Below are 20,523 nucleotides of genomic sequence, written 5' to 3'. Positions count from 1 at the left end.
GTAGGAGGGACATCACCAATATGTTGAAGTAGGGGACCACAGCCTCCACCCCTCCGCAAAGAGTAACTACTAGCCACAAAAGATCATAGCTCTAGGAGAGCTCAGGCGTCCACTTAAGAAACTTCAGGAACACAGGGGCACAAAGAACATGATAAAAACTGCACCAAAAGGGGGGCATCTGGGTGGCTCAGATGGTTAAGCTTCTGCCTTCGGCTCAGGTCATGATCCCAGAGTCCTGGGATCGAGTCCCGCATTGAGCTCTCTGCTAGGCGGGGAGCCTGCTTCTCCCTCTGCCTCTCTCTCTCTCTCTGACTCTTGTGAATAAATAAATAAAACATTTAAAAAAACATAAAAAAAAAAAAAAACTGCACCAAAGGTCGGAAGTTTCAATTTGCCTGCAACATTCCATCCCGAAGGGTAGCTCTGCTCGGCAACAAGAGGAACGCCCAAACCCCAGAGAGTTCCCTTCACTGGCAAAAAGAGAGCTGGGACTACGGGGCACAGCATCAGAACCCACTTCAGTTTCGCCCCACCCAGAAAGAGACTGCCATAGCTGAGCCACCCAGGGACGGCTAGAAACAAGGAAGAAAGCGGATGCTTCCCTACCCGCCCCAGAGCTGGAGGCGCCCCCGCTGCCAGTGGTTGGCTCTGCAAAGAGCTTCCACAGCTCTTTCTGCTGAGGACCTCAACAGCCCTGACCCGTGCTCAGACACCTGCTGCAGCTTTCGTCCTTGCTTTCATCCTTAAGGACCTCGCTGTGGACGGCAGGGACTTCTCGGCAGAGAACAGCAGCAGTTGGTGCCACTGAGGAAACCAATGCCCAGTGCAGCCACCACAGACGCCTGTAGCTTTGGCGGCTGAGGGCTCCACAGGCTTTCACTTGTTTACAGACATTAGCTGCCTGAGTCTTTACCTGCTCCAATCCTTCTTCTACTCCTCCTCCTCCTCCTCTTCTTCCCCAGCTGCCTCAGCCAAAGGCATCACGGACGCCCTTGGGGCCAGGATCCACCTCCTCAGCCATCCTCACAGCTTGCTTAAGTTTCTGTGCCTAGCACCTCAGGCGCCCTCAGCTGCTCAGTACCCGGATGTGGCGGGATTTCCCCCCCCACACACACTCCCTGGCGCCCACGCCCACGCGCATGCGCACAATTAATGCGCGCAGTCACACACGTGCACGCCAACAGCCGCCAGCCCCGCAGGTGTTCCTGGGCCCAGATTTGGACCTGAGTCCAGGCACTGGCCTGCGCAGTTGTGGGTACCCACAGGTAGCGCCTGTAGCTCTGCATCTGCGTACAACACGGCCTGACTTCTGTCACCGGCCTCGGCTGCTGTGCACAAGCCCAGAACTAAAGCCTGCAGCCTCAGGAGTGCACAGCAACAGCCAAAGCCCAGCAGCTACTGTTGCGTCTGGATCTAGTCACCACTCCTTGTTAGCTCCTAACTGGTCCCTGTACATGGAGGACAAGGACAGACAGAAGAAAGAGGCAGAGCACTTCAGACGGGTAGGTGGCAATTTTAATAAGCAAGGGAACTCACTCGTGAGAGTTGTGTCGGGCAGGCGCAAGGCAAGTAAATCTGCACACCGCCAGCTAGAATCTTAAGTTTATATAGAAGTCTTAATGCGGTTCCGTCGTGTATTCAGTGCAGGTGATCTTAAAAAAGCCATTACTCTTTAAGGGCTATAGCCGTGAAATGGCTCCAGCTGTGGGAAGTGGGCGGAACTTACAGGACTGGGGAGTGGGTAAGGAGGCTCCAATCTCCCAGTTGCATCTCACAGGTTAATAGAAGGTCACATACTCTCGATGAACTCCTCTAACACTTTATCCCTTATGGCTGGCTTTACAGTTTCATATTGCCCACCGCCTCCTTTTTCCACACTGTATCCTGAGAGGTCAGCAAGCAGTTCACTGGCATGGAGGTGGCTTGTTTGCAACTGTCTGGCTGCACCGTACTGGTGGCACATCCCATCGCAAATTCCAGTATAGTACAAAATGATCCATGGTGAAACTTGGGGCAGTGGCTCTCTCCTGTGACTTACATACCTTTACCATGTCCGGTGTCTTAGCAGGGGTTCCCAGTCTGGCATGTGGGTAGCAGGCCCTACTGGTTGAGTATTTGAATGTATTAACGGCTGGGGCAATACTTTAGTCCACCTGGTGCAGGTGGTTTTACTTGTTAGTAATTTAATCTGCTGCTTTAATATTCCTTTCTTTCTATCAGCTGTGATGCTTACCAGTTGTAAGGGAGATGGAACCAACATTAAATATCATATTCATTTGGTCAGTCTTGTGTACCATGACATTTAAGATATGACTCCTGATCACTGTCTATTTGACAAGGGTATCTGTACATGGTACTTAACATCTCTAATCCCCTAATGGTGGTAACCTGGTTTGCACAGCAACAAAGTAAGTCTTGGGTTAGGCCAGACTCAGTGTCCACACAAACCAAGGCATACTTAGAACCCTCCTTCAGAGGGAAAGGGTCAATGTTATCAGTTTTCCAGTTCTTTACTTGCTGGGAACTCTGGTGGATGATCCCAGATTCCTTTCGCAGTTGCCTCAGGTGTTGTTTAGAAAATAAGGGAGCTGTTATTGCATTAACCAAGTCACTGTATTTCCAGGTCAATTCAGCATCTTTGGCAATATGTCATCCCACCTAGGTGCTATGGTGGCCATTCTCTCCATGTATCCAATCTGTTAAATCTCCTGGAATGTCGGTTGCCAGGGTTCATATTTGGGCTAGGGCACCAGCTTGCTGAGGGTCAGGTGGTGTCAGCGTCCTGTGAGACAGGACATGGCAAACAGTGAGAACTGCCTCAAATGCTTGCAAGAGAACACAGGTGTCTTTCCACTTATCCTAATCCACAAGGGCTTATTCAGGATCATCCATTCCTCAAAGGGAAGTTCTTATAATATGTTGTTCCTTAAAGCTCTCTGGTCACATCTGATTCTATGTATAGTTTTAAATAAGACATTCCAGTCAAATCCTTGGTAATATAATCAATGTTTCTAATTGTTTCCTGTTACAAAGAGAACAGAACCTTATTGAACTTTGCAAATAATTATTTTACCATGAAAATAAAAAATACATTTGTGACCAAATGAACCTAAAAAACATATATGAGATATTCCATCCAATAGCAGCAGAATACACATTCTTCTCAAGTTATCATGGAACATCCTCCAGCAAAGATCATATGTTAGGCAACACAGTAAGTCTTAACAGATTTAAGAAAATTGAAATCGAGTATTTTTCCCAGGAAGAGATTTGGAAACACAAATATATTGAGGATTGAACAACATGCTCCTGAACAGCCAATAGCTCAAAAAGAAAAGGGAAATCAGAAAGTAATTTGAAGGATGCCTGGGTGGCTCAAGTCAGTTAATCATCTGCCTTGGGCTCAGGTCATGATCCCAGGGTCCTGGGATAGAGTCCCGCATCGGGCTCCTTGCTCAGTAGGGAGCCTGCTTCTCCCTCTTCCTTCTGCTCCCCCTGCTTGTGTGCGCTCTCTCTCTCTCTGTCTCTCTCTCTCTCTCTCTCTCTCTCACTCTCACTCTCACAAATGAATAAATAAAATCTTTTTTTAAAAAGTAATTTGAGATGAATGAAAATGGAAATGCAGCACACTAAAACTCGCGTGATGTAGCAAATCAGTTCAAAGAGGGAAGATTATAGTAACAAATACCTATGCCAAAATACATAAATAAGCAGCCTAACTTTATACCTCAAGGAACTAGAAAAAGGAGACTACACTAAGCCCAGAGTTTGTAGAAGGGAGGAAATAACAAAGATCAGATGGGGATAAATGGAATTGACTGGACAAACAACAGTAAAGGTGGATGAGACAAAGATTTTTTTTTTTTAGAAAAGATTAAAAAAAAGACAAACCTTTAGCTAGACTAACAATGAAAAAAGAAAGAATGAAATCATAAATTAAAGAGGAACTATTACAACTGATGTTAGAGAAATGCAAAGGATCTAATGCCAACAAATTTGAGTCCTGGCAGATGAGCAGGAGCGAGCTAGCAAGTACAACACAGGAAGGAATTCCACGAGCAACAGAGAAAACAGGCTCACATTTTTGAAAGTGTGTCGCATTCAAGGAACTGCAAGTAATTCCCTGTAAGTAGATACATGGAGAAATGGGGAAAGACAAACCTAATAAGATATTTAGAGCCAGTTGATACTAGAATGTGTGTTTCATGTCAGGGAGAGTAAATACAATGTTTTGGTTCTGCCTTGATTAGTTCTGAAACTCAACCAAAATTTTCTATGAAAATTCAGTAACCAAACCAGATGTAAAACTGCCATTTTTTACTTATGGGTGTGTTGGGGCAGGGGTTGGGGGTGAGGAAAGAGGGTCAGGGAGATTGGGAAAACTGAAAATCTAACCCTGTTTTTCTCCCTTGTACTTCCTGAAAATCCTCTCTAGCCAAAATTTGGAAAATATTGCAGTAATAATTGGTTAGTGACTAAGGGGCTTTCAGAAAAGGCATTGTAAGACTTTACAATTTGGACAGAAAAATATTCTTTTCAGTCAGTATTCACAGAAAAGGAAATCTCTGAAGAGTAAAAAATTAAAACCACTGTCTTTGATTCAAGTAATCACCACTGTATACCATTGCCGTACATGATGGACATGTGACTATGGCAAATCAAGACATCTTTCATTTTTAGGTCAAGTGTGAAATGTTTAGGGGAAGTTTTCCCACTGTTTTGGTCATAGCAAGGCAATGAAAAATAGAAAAATGCCCTAAGGCCATTGTCAGGCATGTACTTTAGCAGTAGACATTGACAAGTTATTTAATGAATAACAAACTTCAAATTTTTTATTAGAAGAGAAATCAGCTATTTCAAACGTCCCTAGATCAGAGGTTCTATTACGGTGCTCTGCAAGAATATCCATGTATAGCAAGTTCCCCAGGGATATTTATGTGTATAAATGTTTCATGATCTCTGCGTCTAGACTTCCACCTGTGTGAGAGCTCACACTTGATCTTATACATTCAAACTCTGGGCACACCTCTTACAGCACTGAATAGAAGACAATATTTGGGTAATTCTTGAAGATTTAAATGTTAGAGATAAGAGAAATGAGATGAGAGAGTTTATAAATCCTGTCCAAAGTCATGTAGTCTTTCACAGGTTCTCCTGAGAATTAAACTAAGTTACTTGATACAGTAACCAAGGGCATTCACTAATATCTTTATCACGCCTCCTCCCCTCCCCACAACATAGCCCCTGCCTGCATTCCCAAGTGGACATTTCCTGTCTCTCATGGAGATTATTTATACCTCAAAGAAAAGATCACTTTTAACAAGTAACAAATAGCGAATGCAGATGTTTCAATTCAATTGGCTGTTCTGGAAAAGCTCTCAGGGGTAGTGTGTGGGGGGCCTGTCAAAGCAACTGCAATTACTGATGCTCAGAAATTATTTTGCCACCAGTTTCAAGTTTTGCTCACATTTAATCTCTGGCTGCAATTAAAGACCAGAACAATCGTTTGAGATTCACATTATCTTTTCTCTTTGGTCTCTTAAGGACATGCTAAGAATTTGAGAAAATGGGCACAGCCAGATATCCAGGAGAAGCAGGAAATAGAGAACAGGGATGAATTTAAAGGGTTTGAAGCATCTAATCAGGAGATGACTTTTTTTTTTTTTTTCTTTTAAGAGAGTTGAATTGACTTTTTACATGCAAATTTGGATCAGGAAATCCCATTTATAACCTAATGAGGGTGTGAAGCTCCTAGGAGTTCTCATCAGCCATTGGACATTTGGCTTCCAGTAACTGAGAGTGAGCTCTGAGGTGTTTTTTGTTTTTTTTTTTTTTTCTAATTCAAGTCAGATTGACGGAATGTCTCCAGAAAAACCCTGACCTGCCTAGAGCTAGGTGATAAATAATTAAGGTGTTGGGAGAGATATGGTGGCCCTCACCTGCTTGATCCCTTCAGATGCCAGGGGCTTTCAGACTGTAAGGCTCTGAGAGAATGTTCTTTTCTGATGACTTAGACCTAGGAGAGAATCAGTAGGAAGTAAAGCAATTATACTCATTGTGTAACTTAATGACACAATGTAATGTGTCTGGTAAGTGGATGTGAATATATGTGGGTTATTAAAGCAAGGTTATGGATCTGAAGAAAGCAATAACCAAACTCTAAAACATTTATGACAATATTTAACAAGCTAATATTAAGCAGACTTTTAAGAAGTTTCAAGCAACTTCATGTAATAATGGAATTAACCGAAAAGAAACAGCAGCTCCAAAGAGTATCAGTCCAATCAATCTTTTTCTCATTTTGTAATAATTTATTTGTATTATTCTCTGAGACACTGTGAACATATGTGTTTATTTCTGCTTTGATGTATTGAAACTCATTACCAAAGGACTTTTTCTAAATATCCTCTGAAATATTTATGTAAATTACAGACATAACAATATTGTTTACAAATTGGCTTTATTTTATTCTTTCTTTCTTTCTTTCTTTCTTTTTTTTTTGTTCCCCTCCACCCAAGCCTTAGTAAGCTCTAATCTCAGCATGTAATTGTTGTGCTTCTGTTAGTGGGGACAGGGAGAAGATCTCAGGGTTTATAACTCTCCATCTGTGCTGGAAAGTTGACATTTGTTGCATAATATTGTTTTTGTCAAAAAATGAAAAACTGCAAAGTGTGTACGTACAGGATAATGTGACCTTTTTATATATTGATAGCATTCACTATTGCTGACTGTATTGTGGAGTGTTGATACCATACACTTGCCCTCTTCCTAACTGAGATTATTGCTTTTTAATTTAATCCATAAGTAAAGGAAATACTATCCAATTACTTTTTAAATTTTTTTAATTGTGGAAAAATATACATAACTTAAAATTGATCATTTTAACCATGTTTAAATAGTTCACTGACTTTTAATATACTCTCACTGTTGTGCAGACCTTACCACCATCCATCTCCTGAATTTTTCTCAGCTTGCAAAAGTGAAAACCTGTAACCATTAGAGAATAATACCCCATTCCTCTCTTTCCTCTGCTTCTGACAACAGTCATTTTACTTTCTGTATCTATGAATTTGAATATACTAGATACCTCTTGTAGTGGAATCTTAGGTAGTATTTGTCCTTCTGTGACTGGCTTATTTCAGCTAGTACAATGTCTTCAAGGTTCATCCCAATTACAGCATGTATCAAAATTACATTCCTTTTTAAGGCTGAATACTATTCCATGATAGGTATATACACCATTATGTTTATCCATTCATCCACTGATGGATATTTAGATTATTTCCATCGTTTAGCTAATGAGAATAATGCTACTATGAACATGGATATACAAATATCTGTTCAAGTTCCTGCTTTCAGTTCTTTTGATTTTATACTCTGAAATAGAACATATGGTAATCCAGTGTTTAATTTTTTGAGGAACTACCAGAACGTTTTCTGTAACTGCTACTCCTTTTTATATTCCTACTAACAATGTACAAATATTCCAGTTTCTCCACATCCTCACCAACACTGGTTCTTTTCTTTGTGTGTGTTTTAAACAATGACTATCTTAATGTGGTGAAGTGTTCCTCATTGTGGTTTTAATTTGCATTTCCCTAATGATTAGTGATGTTATTGGCCATTTGTCTATCTTCTTTAGGGAAATGTCTATTTAAATTATTTGCCCAATTTTTAATCGGGTTGTTCTATTCTTACTAAGTAAATTATGTTCTTAAGTGAATTTTTTCCCCCATTTTAGTGTTTTTAAATTCATGGCTTTGGACTTTATTCAAGCGTCTTAACAACAAATGAGGTTTCCCTGTGTAAATTTTCATGGATTGTCTCTGCCTCTTTCATCAGGAATGTTAACATTTTACAAAATACTTTGGCCTGTGACATATTTTAAGCTGAACTGAACTGTTATCTGAAGATTAATTCATAAAACAATGAAATAATGGTCAAAAAGGCCAAATTGGTTATCTCTTATAATTCAAAATTTCTCTAAAGAAGGTAAAAGAAAACTAGTAGTTATTAACTGTGTCTTATAAAAATTAAGAGTTGATGTCAGTGAATTTTACCTTAGAAATAATAGAGCTGAATTTGGTTGAAAGTAGTCTAGTAAACTGCAAGCAGCAGCATCCAGAACCCAGAGAACCCAATATGTCTTTGTCATCTCCAATTAGATACCATTTGAAAAGTGGTACATTTAAATAAAATTTATTATTCCCCTCCAAAACCTGACATTCAGTTTAGTTCTCCCTTCCAGGCAATATTAGTACGACCCATTGATGTGCTCAAGTCCAAAGCTTGACAGACATCTTCGATTCTCATGAAGGTTCTCTCACCACTACCCCCGACCCAATCCAAGTATGAATTCTTACAAGTAGCTCACAAATTTATCAACTTTTTTTCATACCTTTTGATACCTCCATGTGCTGGGTCATCGTGGTTGGCGTACTGGAATGATTTCATAACTGGCCTCTGGATTTCATTTTTGTCTCAGTCCATTTTCTAACATCAGAAATCTTTCTAAAATACAAACCTGCTAACGTGTCCCTCTTATCTAATATATTTTTACAAGGTTCTCAGTGCCCTTAGGATGAAGTCAAAAGCCCTGATTTAGCTTGAAAGGACTACTGTGACTGTGCCATGCTTTTCTGTCTCAGCACACTCTTCTTTTCTCTTCCCTTAACCTTCTGCCTCTCTTCACTTCCTTGAATGCATATTCTCAATTCTGGGACTTTGTACTCGTTGCCATCTATGTCTGAAATACCCTTCTCTTTTACCTTTGCAAAGTTGACTTCTATTTCTATATCAGTTGCTAATGTAGAAGAAATTCTATAGCTGTCCTCTCCTGACCCACAAATCTGAGTAAACTGGTCCAACTCACTGCTTTCACTCAACTTGTGAGTCCCCTACAGAAATTTATCCCATCGTGTTATAATGGCCTTTTAGTTCATTTGTACTTCCACCAGACTAAAATTTCATGAGGCAAAATAACACATCCATTTTGTACATAATTTTATTCACTCCTCTACCCTAACGCTTGGCGTTATGGATTGAATTGTGTCCCTACAAAATTTGTAGGTTGAAGTCCTCACCTTCAGTATCTCAAAATGTGACACTATGTGGAGATAGGGACTTTAAAGTGGTAATTAAGATTAAATAAGGTTATATAAATGGGCCCTAATCCATTCTGACTGGTGTCCTTATAAGAAGAGGAGGAGATACCAGGTATGTATGCACAGAGGAAAGACCATGGTAGGATATAACAACTAGGTGGACATTTGCAAACCATGGAGATAGGTCTCAGGAGAAACCAAGCCAGCCAAACTCTTAATTTTGAGAAATTATGACATTTTGAGAAGTATGAGAAATAAATTTGGGTTATTTAAGCCACTCAAAATACCACAAGGTATTCTGTGCTGGCAGCTCTAGTAGACTAAACACCTAATAAATGTAGACAGTTAACAAAAATGTGTTGAATGAGTGAAAAAAAGAAAGGCATGGTCAAGGAAGATTTTCATGGATTTTGACTTGAACTTTGCTTTGATTATTTAAACAAGTTCTGCACCTGCTGTGAATCATTTATTCTGCTTTTTTTTTTTTTTTTTTTTTTTACTGTAACCTTGCAAGTTAGCCATTATTACCTCCCCTTTTCAGGTGAGGAAACTGAAGCTCAGCAAGTTTCACTGAGTCTTCTGAGGATACCCAATTAATGGTAAAGATGAATTTCAAACCTGTGTGACTGGTTCTAAGTTCAGAACATTACTATGATAACCTAATGCCTCCTACATCATCTCCTCTGATCACATTTATTTCATTTTGGTTATCTTATAAATGAAGCAATAGCATACTTTCGATACGGACTTCTACAATCACGGAGCACTTGAATTTAAATATGGTTTTATGGTGAATGATACTTTAGATAAACCACATAAATTACCTTAAGAGATAAGATTTGTTCAGTTTTGGTCTACAATTGGCTTGAGTCTATAACATGTTAATTATTTGATGAATTTAGAAAGCTCACATTAAAATACCAGTATAAAAAGCATGTTTTGATTGTGAAAAGCCATATAATTAATATGTGAGAGTTTATTTCTAAATACATTAATTATTCTTGCAGCACACATTTAAACCTGAGTCTGACAGTGTGATATGGTTGAAAGCCTATTCAATTTAGTGTCAGAGGCAACTGGTTTCATACCTCACCTCTAAGACCTACAAGTTCTTGATGTTCTTGATTCTCGGGTCCTCTCCATAGATGCCATTTTTCTTTAAAATAATGTGAACCCCAAAGAACAGTTGTGGGGCTGGAAAGAGCAAACTCATATAAAACTCTGACACCTTTTCAATCAAAGTTATTACTGCTACTTTTGACATAAAGGAAGAAAAAATTAAGATGTTATAATGGAACATTTCCTCAAATCTAAAGTAATTAAACCACATCGAAAATTACTAGAAAAAGAACTGGAAATAATGAGTTTGCATAGTTTACCTAGAGCAATTTCTTACAAGCATAAAACTCTGAGGACATCTGAAATACTTTGTCAGTAATACTCCTTTTCTCTCCTTGCAGTACTTCTGAATGGCTACTATCTGTGATGCATTGGAAAATTGCCGTTCTATCCCTGGGTGTATGTGATAAGAGCAGAGCCTGAAGAAATAAAAGGTAGCTGGTGCTTTGGTCATGTCTTAGGAACTGTGTTTCCAAACTACAAGAAAGAAGAGCTTCACCTTTGGCAGACCTGTAAGTCACCTTTAAGCTTGTTTAAGTATATTTTCTTATTTCACCCATGATCATCTCCTTTATTTCTTAACAGAAGGTCAGTTCTTTCACTGTCTTAAAGAAATCTTTAAAATCACATATATTTGCTGTTAAACTATTAGGGCTGACAAGCAGAAGGGAATAGCCTACTGCTCCCAATAACTTACTCTTAGTAACTGCTCTGGAACCTGTGCATGAATAAGGGCTTTCTACAAATCTGGCATGCTCTGGTTGTATTTAGTTTGCTGTTGAATGTGTCATGAGTTGATGAGCTCTGCCAAGTTCACCGTGGAAGAAAGTACCTTCCTCCATCTTTCTTAATAGGTTGGTAAGCTTCAGTTATTTCTTCATTATCTCTAACGTGTTTTTTAAAGAACTGACCTAAATGTTGCTTGTCTTTTCTTTGAGGGCCTCTAAGTCACTTGGAAATAATGAATTTTATACATCCCCCCCCCCCCAAAAGATACTTATCTATGCTGTTCTGGTAATGCTGCTTTTTCTGTGTTTCACTACAAATACGTTTCTGTATTTCCATCATAATGATAATGTCTAATTGGCTATGTGTCCAGCTAAAATATACATATTGACTGGGATGTCAGCAAGGTGTCAGAACAGGAGGTCCCTGGCTATAGCTCCCAGTCACAGAAGGAGCAACAAACACTTATCCACAGATAATGATTTCGTGAAAATCCCAGAACCTAGAGTGAGGGTAAAGGACACCCTTAGACCACAAAATACAAGAAAAGCCACATTAAGTTACAAGGTTACAAGGAGTAGTTTCACTTTGACTGCATCAACCTTCCCCGAGGCTTATACAATGCCACACTGAGAGGGAATCTCTGTGCTGACAGTTTCACCAGGGGATAACAGAGAGCCCCAAGTGGATACCCAGCTTCCACAGCATTCCAAGCTACTTCCTAAGAGGCCTGTCCAGTTCTTTTTCATGGGGGAAGTGGCAGGGCTAGATTACTTGGGGTGAGCCGGGAACAAAGAAGGGGTCAAGGCTCACAGTGACCAGTGATGGTACTGCATCCCTGCTGGCAATATCACCTGACCAGTGAGTGCAACCATCCATTTGGCCCACCCATGGAGCAGAGCCGGTGGCCCTATTTTGCTAAAGAGCACAGTTGGCAGTTCTGCCAGGCTCAGGTTTCCAGATGGCAGTCCAGCCCAGCAACAGAGCACAGCTGTTGGCCCCACCCACAGAGAGAGCCAAGATGGAGACCCTGCCCAGCTGCAGAACATGTAGCCTGTGACTCTGCCCATCCAGAGAGCAACCCTGCCCTACTGCAGAGCTCAGCCTAAAACTTCACCGAGGCAAAGAGCTAAGCCAGTGATCCCACAAAACTGAGGAGCACATCCTGGGGCATTGAGGGAGCAGAGAGCTCAGAGAATGACCCCACCGGTTTGATGATGAAGCCCAGCTCCCACTGCCACCCAACTGAAAGATAAAGCTTCTAACCTTAATCAGCCGGGGAGTCTAGGGAGTCTATCAGCAGCCCTGCCCAGCTGACCTGCCTGAACTGTCAACATGGTAGCAAACCCAGCCCCAGGGAGAACAGCCAGCAGCACTGCTGGGAGGAGAACCCAACCAGTGACCCTGCCCAACTATAGTGCACAGCCTGTGGCCCTGATGAATTGCAGAGACCATCCTGCAGCCCTGCCTGAAGGCAGAGTCCAGCATGCAGCAGCAAAACTCTGAAAAGCGTAGCCTGGGGCCCCACCTGACCAGGGGTGATTGTGGAGTTCAACCTATGGAGCCACTCAATTGCAGAGTCCAACCAGTGGCTTTACCCTACCAGGGAAACTAATAAATGAACTCAGTAAAGTTATAGGGTAGAAAATCAACATACAGAAATTAATTGACAACAAAGTATCTGAAAAAGAAATTAAGGAAACCATCCTATTTACAAGGACATCAAAAAGAATAAAATACTTGGGGACACATTTAACCAAGGAAATGAAAGATACATATAATAATATGTAAAACATTGATGAAACAAATTGAAGAAGACACAAATAAATTTAAAGATACCCCATGTTCATGGATTAGAAGAATTAGTATTGTGAAAATGCCCATACTACCAAAAGTGATCTACATATTTAATGCTATCCCCCATCAAAATCCCAATGGTAGTTTTCACAGAACTAGGAAAAAAAGTACAAAAGTTTGGGAGTACCTGGGTGGCTCAGTCAGTTAAGCATCGGACTCTTGATTTTGGCTTGGGTCACAAATCTTGGGGTTGTGACATTGAGCCCCATTTTGGGCTCTGTGCTCAGTGGAGAGTCTGCTTGGGATTCTCTCTCTTGCTCTCCCCCTCCCCACTGTGCTCATTCTCTCTCTCTCTCTCTCTGTGTCTCTCTCTCTCAAATAAATAAATCTTTAAAAAAAAAAGTTTGTATGGAACCACAAAGACCCTAAGTAGACAAAGCAATCTCGAGAAAGAGCTTGATTTTGGCTCAGGTCACAATCTTGGGGTTGTGAGATTGAGCCCCATTTTGGGCTCCATGCTCAGTGGGAAGTCTGCTTGGGATTCTCTCTCTTCCACTCCCTCTGCCCCCCTCACCCTGTGCTTGTTCTCTTTCTCTCTTTCTCTCAAATAAACAAATCTTAAAAAAAAAAAAAAAAAAAAAAGGTTTATATGGAAGCACAAAGACCCTAAATAGCCAAAGCAATCTTGAGAAAGAGGAACAAACCTGGAGGCATCACACTTCCTGGTACCGGCATAAAATAGATTCATAGATTGGTGGAAGAGAATAGAGAACCCAGAAATAAACCCCCTTAAATATGATCAACTGATCTTCAACAGCTGTCAAGAATACACAATGGGGAGGGGCGCCTGGGTGGCTCAGTCCTTAAGCATCTGCCTTCGGCTCAGATCGTGATCCCAGGATCCTGGGATTGAGCCCTGCATCAGGCTCCCTGCTCCACGAGGAGTCTCCTTCTCCCACTCCCCCTGCTTGTGTTCCCTCTCGCTGTCTCTCTCTCTCTCTGTCAAATAAATAAAATCTTAAAAAAAAAATACACAATGGGGAAAAGATGTCTCTTCAATACATGGTGTTGGGAAAACCATAACCAAAAGGAAAAGAATGAAGATGGATCTTACCTTACACAACTCACAAACACTACCTCAAAATAAATTAAATCCTTAAATGTAAAATGTGAAACCATAAAACTCCTTGAAGAAACAAGGGAAGAAAACCTGACATTAGTCTTGGAATTATTTTTAGGTTCTGACACCAAAAGCACAGGCAACAAAAGCAAAAATGTACAAGTGGGACTATATCAAAGTAAAAAGCTTCAGTACAATAAAGGAAACCATCAACGAACCACAATATGATCTAGGAATTGGAAACAGAATCTCAAAGAGATATGTACACTCCCATGTTCATTACAGTGTTATTCACTGTAGTGAAGATATGGAAACAACGTAACTATCCATTGATGGATGAATGGATAAAGAAGATGTGCTGTATATAAGCCATGGAATAGTATTCAGCCATGAGAAAAAGGAAATTCTGCTAGTTGCAATAACATGGATGGATCTTGAAGGCATTGTGCTAAGTGAAATATGACAGAGAAAGACAAAACGCTGTATGATCTCAGCTGTATTTGGGATCTAAAAGAGTTGAAATAGTTAGAATGGTGGTTACCAGGGGCTGAAGGATGGGAGAAATGAAGAGATATTGGTCAAAGGATAGACTTTCATTTATAAGATGAGTAAGTTCTGGGGATCTAATGTACAGTATTGTGAGTTTAGCTAATTTTACTCTATTGTGTACTTGAAATATGCTAAGAAAGAAGATCTTAAATGTTCTCACCACACAGTGTTATCTATGTGAGGTGATAGATGTGTTAGCTAATGATTATGGTAATCATTTCAATATATATATATATATTTATAGTATATATACATATACATGCATGTATATATACATATATATACATACCTTAATATATGAAATTATATTTGTTAATACTTCAATAAAATAAAAATAGACATAGTGATATAGGTGGTACTTATTAAGAATAGTGAGAAGTGGCATACAAAGAAGGCAGAATACAGTTTATTTTTATTATTGTTATATTTATATAATTGTTATTTGGTTTTTATAAGATAAATGATTATTTCTGGAATTTGAAAAATTTAGAGAAATAACCAGAATTCATTCATTCACAGTCTGTCTCAGAGAACCATTGTTAATAATGTTATATAATTTATGTTTAATTTCCTTTTATGCATATGTTCATTTGTGTTAATATAACATTATAAATGTAATTCTATATTTTTATAATATTAACTTAATGCCTACACATTATGAGAATTCTGTGAATGTTACTCACGACTACATAATTTTCCATTCCATAGATGTAGTTCCGTTTATCTTTCTTTTTATTTCCATTTGGTATGTATTTAAATTGTTTAATATTTATAAATTTTAAAAATGGACAAATGTTGAGGCATTTTATTGACCCTCTAATCTTCCAAGGAGAATAGCTTCAAAATCACTGATTTCAGTTATGGTGATGGATTATGTGGATGCAGGGATTGTGTCTCACCTTTAAAGCTCCAAGCTGTTGAAAAATTTCTGCCATGTGGTATCAGCTCAAATATTTGTGAGAAAATGAAATAATGAGTGACTAATATCTATAAATACATACTATGAAATTGCTTTCTTTCTGGTTGCCATGTCTAGACAAGGATCTAGGTAAACGTAATAAGCTATAAAAAGTGAGTAGCAGATATTTATTTAGAATACTAATATGTAGTGACCTCTGAAGTAATGTAAGTTGCCCTCAGTAGCATGTGATTATTGGTCAGAGGCCAAGTCTCTGGGAGTGGAACGTCTAGATATTGGCAGTTGAGAGTTAGCCAGCAATCTGAGGCCTACACTGCAAGAGATAAAGTAGAACTGGGCTTGACTTAAGCTGAAAATGATATTCAAAATCGTGTGCATGTGTAGGCATGGTATTACATCAATTGTCTTCTAACAGTGGCAACCACAAGGACTCCACTGTATCAGTATGGGAGAATAAAACATCTAGGTCTTATACCCCCAGCAACTTACCTTATCCATGATCTCCATACCACTTTTTTTTTTTTTTTCTTTATTCTCATTCACATAAACACACCACTTTTGGAGTCTGAGAGACTAGTTCAAACCTAAATGTTGACACAGGTAAATTAGCTATGTTTTATTTCCCTTTGTCCACATCCCAGGGTTATTGGGAAGATTAGGTGATGTGGTATCTATGAGGCATCTAGTACAGTTCCAAGGACCAGTGAAGTACATAAGGAATTATAGTTTCTGACCCTCTCCCATCTTAGAGCTGATGACATTTAGCTTAAATAATTTAAAGAGATTGATTTTTATTTTAAAACAAAGCAAATAACAATAAACTGCTTGAATCTCTGAGTGTCAACATTATAGGGCCATTAAAATTTGTGAGCTGGGAAAGCCCGTGATAAAAAATGATACTCTAGGAGAAATATTTTGTCAGCATTATAAAAGGTAGATTGGAAGTGGACAAGGGAATTGAACATGAAGATATAGCGGTTGTAGAAGTATCTGTAAGAATACTTTATCCAAAAAAATATGAGGCTAGGAAATTTGGAATTTCTTAATTTCCAGGATAAGAAGAAAGGCATCATGAAGTTGTACCTGTTTATTACTTAGACTCTTTTCATCAGTATTTATTCTAAGAAAGAAAGTACTTTGTCCTTAGATCAAATAAAGGAGAAGGAGACAAAATATTTTATTTTGGCGTACATGCACCAACTACATTCAGCATAGGTGGAATGTAGGTGAAACCCAAGTGAATAAGATTAGTGACTTCTAACATGTTAAGTCTCTTACAACTTAAAAATATTGAGAAGATACAAAAGAGTTAATGCATTGTACCTTCTATAAGAGTCTAACTTAATACCCTTCTTCTCCTTTGACTAGGCGATAAGAATAGCCAGATCCAAAAATCATCCCCAAAGGGATGTTGTATGAAACTAAATAATTTTACCTTCATTTAATCACACTTATTATGACTCTGCCATTTATGAGGAATATATTCTGCTACATTTACAAATAACTAACTTAACTAATACCACAGTAGTTTATAGTTCTCCCTGTTCTAGTGGGGTGGGGTGGGCTGATGAGCAGAAAGATAACTACTATTTCTTGTTGAAGTACGGTTACTTATGGAGATAATTCTATTTTCTCCTGACATTTATTACTAGCATTAACAGTTGGCACTCATTTTTTTTTTTTTTTTTTACAAAGAAACTTGAGTGCCACCACTTCCCCAAGGTTATTATATGCACAATGAATAGTAAAGCATAATACAGCTGAACTGTGATACATATGCTATCTATACCTACCAAGTGACTGGCTCCCACACACCAGCTTCCTTGTCTGAGATTAAAATTCCTGTAAAATTATAAATCAATTTAGTTCATGGAGTTCTTGATTGCTCACAAAGGAAGATGTTCAATTCACAATCCCCAAGGGTTTGCAATACCCTTAATTGAAATGCTTTAAATTGTACATAGAACAGGAATAGAGAATTCAGATGCCATTGAAATGTTTTTGTATATGTTCAGCTGAAATTGGAACACATAGCGTGATTGCATTATGATAGTAAAGCATTATTTCATATCAATAGTAATAACTGGATTTTGTTTAGGGAATAAAATTAATTGCCTGGCACTTCATTTGGTCTGGAAACATGAGCAAGTAACTTTGTTTTGATTGCTCCTTGGAAGGTGATTAAAAGTAGATAATCAGGGCGCCTGGGTGGCTCAGTTGGTTAAGTGACTGCCTTCGGCTCAGGTCATGATCCTGGAGTCCCGGGATCGAGTCCCACATCGGGCTCCCTGCTCGGCGGGGAGTCTGCTTCTCCCTCTGACCCTCTTCCCTCTTGTGCTCTCTATCTCTCATTCTCTCTCTCTAATAAATAAATAAAATCTTTAAAAAAATTAAAAAAAATAAATAAAAGTAGATAATCATTTTGTCACAAAGGCCAGTGCAGAAGCACAACTGAATAAGCCATGAGTGGTGCATGTGAACTCCATTCTGATTGGGGGTTTCAACTATGAAATCCATTAGATTTGCTGCTTTTGTTTGAGCAGCTGTTGATCTGCAAATATATTCATTGTAAATGTTTATATTAAACATTTAGACACAGTGTGCAGTTTGCATTGTTTTAATCCAATAAAAAGGTATCCACGGGCACCTAGTTTTGCATCTTTTAATAAAATGCATAATGCATTTATAATGGATCCAAACACATTGCCATGAAGTTGGTTTTTTCCTCCCATTGCAAAAGACAATGACTCAAGTATTTTGGTGAATTGTTGGCAAGTTGTCTTTCCAAAGTGAAATTAAACCTTAGAAAATGTCCCTAGATCTTAAATTCAAGAGTCAGCCCCTCTTGTCAGTGGTGCCTCCAAGTGTTAGGGGAAAGTGAAAATTGTCTGGAATTTACTCCAAAGAGACATACTTAATGTGACTCCCTAAATAATGTCATTGGATGGTAAGCTGATGTTCATGGTTTAAGTGTAATTTAGTTGTCTTTGTCAGTAGAATGTAATATTTTGGTTCCATATTGGTGACTCCTTTAGCATCTAAGATGTATATGACAGTGGATCAGAAAAGAAATACATAGCTCAGGACTCCTGTTAATCACCTTTTTATTTTCAAAGGCTTATTATCACTTTAAGTATCCATAATCCTCTTTCAGTATAATAATCTTAGAATGTGTTCAACCAATGGCATTTATTAAGATTTTATTTGGACTGTTTAGTATAGCATGCTTGGTAGTTAGATGGAAGCTGTTGGAACCTTGTACTGTTATAACCTCTTTAAAGTTCACTTTAAACACTCATGAAAATCACGTGATTTGTACCATAGAGGCTTATTGTGAAGTTTGAATGGAGTGTTGTAACGGACGTCACTAATTGGTGATGTCTGCGTATACAGCAAGTGAAAAATATATAACCACTTCTTTCTTTAGGCAGTGTTAGCATTATCCAGGAGAAAGGTTTGGCCTGCATGAGTTCCTGTAATTTTCTTCATTCATTGTCACTGAGGGGTAGTACTATTTGTTTTGGGGTAAACAAATAGACTAGAAATAAACTATCATTAAAAAATAATAAACCTGGAATCAACTGCATAATGGGCAAAAACACATGATGCTTTAGTTTCTTTTTTGTAACCTTCTAATGCAACATGTGACAGCTGGGAAAGGAATAGCCAGTACAGAGTCATATGATTTTTGAAATGCCACCAGGTCTGTAGAAGAACAACAAGATGCAGTTTTCTGTCTGAGAGTGACTTTGACCCCATTCCCTGTTGCTGCTGATGGAGACTTAAGGCAACATGTAGAGGAATGGAGGGATGGTGAACCAAATGCACCACTTGGGTCTTCTTTGTCTGTTTTCAGATTATTGTTTCCCAGACCCTTGGTATAAGGCTTTTATTATTTGCTTTATAGTTTCTATGTTTCTTATTGTATGTATCACAAGGATCCCATAAGCTAAATGAATGACTTCTTAGACAAAACTAAATGTTTTTCAAAAGCTATTTGAATGGTATCCCTGATATACTAATAAACCTTTAACTCTGTCTTCAATAACTACACATTTCTTCTCATTTCTCTTTAGAAGCCTCCATAAGTAGTTGGTGATAGGTTTAATAGAGGTCAAATGAATAGAAATTAGGATTTTAACCTTATTATTGAATTAATGGTGTATCCCCAATACAACCATTGGAGAGACACAACTTTTACTATGTACTTAGGAAGAGTAATTGGATGAACAGAGTCAAGAGATAATGATTGTAAAACCTGGCATTTGTACTTGGCCTCACTCCTTTGCAGAGCACATTTGAGGTGCATTATATCATTTGGTTATTGTTTTATTTTAGTATGTCAAGAGCTGTGCTCTGGGTCCCACAACCCATTTGCCTTATAGGAGAGAAAACTGTGTAGCTCCTTACAATTTGGCTGCAGCCTAACTTCCAGGGTTTTCTCAAGAGAGGATCTTAAAAATAAATTGAATTGATGTAGAACTATGAGAGAGAATATTAGAAGGGAATTAATTTAGTCTAAGGTTTCAGGAGAGGCATCCCTAAGGTAGTACATGTTGAAATGGCACAGGATGCTAAACAGTCAACTGTGTAGGAAGTGGGATGGGGGAAAGGATTTCATAGTTTAGGAAATAGCAGCAGAGGAGAATAGAGGAACAAGGGCCATTGGTGGAAAAGGAGTTTATGTTGAGGAAGCATGAAAGAGAGAGAGAGAGAACCATTGAGTGAGATGACAAGAGTGAGTGATGGCAGGCTGGAGAGATAAGAGATGAGAGGAAAGGGGAAGAATGGAAAGTTAGGAGAGAGAAAAAGAAAGCAAGCAAGGAAAGAAAATGAGAATTGGGTAAATAAGGAAAGGGCTAGGGACTCAGGGCTAGAACAGTCAGCATTTTAAGCCACATTCAAATTTTGGACATCCTATGTTATGAAAGCACTTGGAGTGCTAAAGATGACCACGCCATAATCAAATTTGGGAAGTGTGGTTCCATAAAGGGAAGAGGATGATTTCTCACTTTAGAAGTTTAAAATCTAGGGGTGCCTGGATGGCTCAGTCTATTGAACATTCAATTCTGGGTTTCAGCTCAGATCATGGTCTCAGAGTCCTGAGATCGAGTCCCCCCAGTGGGCTCCCTGCTCAGCATGGAGTCTACTTGAGATTCTCTCTGTCTCCCTTTACCCCTCCCCCTACT

General features: G+C 39.0%; 1 long non-coding RNA gene across 1 annotated transcript in view; it reads left to right on the top strand.

The window, feature by feature from the left end:
• The first annotated feature begins 1,186 nt into the window (after nt 1–1,186).
• Nucleotides 1,187–20,523, top strand: part of LOC113936655 — an 80,321-nt gene continuing 60,984 nt past the window's right edge. The window contains exons 1-2 of the long non-coding RNA XR_003524328.2: nt 1,187–1,502; nt 10,565–10,735. This is a non-coding gene — a long non-coding RNA (uncharacterized LOC113936655). The remainder of the gene's footprint in view (nt 1,503–10,564; nt 10,736–20,523) is intronic.

This window comes from Zalophus californianus, chromosome 17, assembly GCF_009762305.2.
Source record: "Zalophus californianus isolate mZalCal1 chromosome 17, mZalCal1.pri.v2, whole genome shotgun sequence".
Lineage (NCBI taxonomy): Eukaryota > Metazoa > Chordata > Mammalia > Carnivora > Otariidae > Zalophus > Zalophus californianus.
The sequence above is the reverse complement of the archived record's forward strand: the minus strand, read 5'-3'. Positions and strand labels throughout refer to the sequence as shown.